Genomic DNA, 1,781 nt, shown 5'->3' with positions numbered 1-1,781 from the left:
CGGACCTGCTGCGGGGCTCGCGGGACGACCGCGAGGAGCCGGCGGGGAGGCCGGCGGGGCTGGGGACCAGGAGTGCGGCGGGGCGCGGAGTGCGCACGGCGGGCTGCGTCCGGTGCGGGCGGGGTGCGCGCTGCTGGAGGACGCGGTGCGAGGCGCGGTGTGCGCGGTGCGGGCTTTGTGCAGGCGCGGTGGGTGCCAGGCGGTGTGTACAACTAGAAGACGCGGTGCGGTGGGGCGCCGGGCTGGTTTAGTGCTGGAAGCCGGCAGGCTTCTTGGCGGGGTATCGGAGGGGAGGTGCCAGCCAGGTAGAGGACCGGGTATAGGAGCGCGGGTGCGGCGAGTGAGGAGTGCTGGGCAGAGGACCTAGTGCAGGCGCGGTGAAAGGCGCAGTAAGGGTCCAGTGTGTGCGCCCTGAGGGCCGGTGCGGAGAGCGAGGCAAGAAACCTCTGGTGCAGGTGCGTGTCGCCTGGAGAACCGAGGACAGGGAATGCGGTGCGTAAAGGAGGGTGGGTGCGGACCCGGTGCGGGCGCGGTTTGTGCAGGGTGGGAGAACCGGCCTAGTGCAGGACTGGGGTGTGTGTGTGATGGCCACTGGGTGCAGTGGTGCGCTCGCGGCTTGTGAGCGGTAGGGGGCCCGGCCTGGTGCGGGACTCAGGGCAGTTCTGGCTGTGGCATGGATGCTCGGGTGTGGGGCGCCGGCGGTGCCGGCAAAGCAGGTGGGGCGGCACCGCGGTGGCCTCTCGGGGAGACGCGTCCCCAGCTCCGTTGTCGGCTTCTCTGCGCAGAACAACTTCGTGAAGCTTGGCGCGCTCAGCCTGGAAGCGCCAAAGTGACTGCTGCCACGCGAGTCTGTGCGCTGGGGCACTCGCCAGGCTGTTTGCTTGGGGGTCCCGGCTGGCTGGTCTTCGAGCCAAGCCGGCCCTGAGGAGAGGGGACCGGCCGGGCTGTGCTCACGCGCGGAGGGACAGGAGGACAAACTTCTCTCCTCTTGGAGCGAGACTCCGGGTGGGTTGTGTGGCTGGGTTGGCCTTGGCAGGCTCGGTCGTCTGTCACCCCTGCCACCGCGGAGAGGTAGACACTGAGAGGTGTCCACGGAAGCGGGGTGCGGGCTGTGTCCCGCCAGGAGGAACGGGCTCAGGAGAGGAAGCAGACCCAACAGCAGTCACACTTGGGATTGGCGCGGGGACCCTCTGGTCCTTCCCCGGGAGTGGAGGGGCGTCTGAGAGTTCAGAGAGTCGGTGTTCAGGGTCAATGACTCATAGGGGTTTTACATTTTTCTCTTCCTGTTTCTCACTAAGGAGTGTCCTGGGGGGGGGGTTGTCTCTTGGGTGGGTAACAGATAAAATTTTTCTTGAACTGGGGTAGGACATCTTCAGAATGGAAAGAGGGGATCAGGGAGGTAGGATAGGAAAGGGACCCTGGTTGTGCCTTTTGGGAGGTCAGGGACCATCCTTGGAGCCCTTGCTTCCAGTCCTCCTCTGGCCAGGCTGAAAGGCTGGGGTGGTGGCGACGCCATCTCTGGGGGCATCGACCCTCCGGCCCAGGGCCTCCTGCGTCCCGGCACGCGAGCCAGGCTCCCCGGACCTGTGGTGGCGAATCAGGGCGGGGTGTATGTGCGGGTCTCCGGGTTGATCTCTGCGCGGAGCGAGCACTCCCCAACTGTGACTCGGTTCTGGGTCTAAGCTGTGGGCTCTTTGCCTGACAGGTCCGCGGGCGGCTTCCTGCTGAGGACGACCCTGGCCTTGACCATCCGCGCGCCAGCCGGCCACAGCGGGAGGCGT

This window comes from Elephantulus edwardii, unplaced genomic scaffold (genome assembly GCF_000299155.1).
Source record: "Elephantulus edwardii isolate Elephantulus edwardi_28Jun2011 unplaced genomic scaffold, EleEdw1.0 scaffold00118, whole genome shotgun sequence".
In the NCBI taxonomy this organism is placed as follows: domain Eukaryota; kingdom Metazoa; phylum Chordata; class Mammalia; order Macroscelidea; family Macroscelididae; genus Elephantulus; species Elephantulus edwardii.
Note: the sequence above shows the minus strand (reverse complement) of the source record.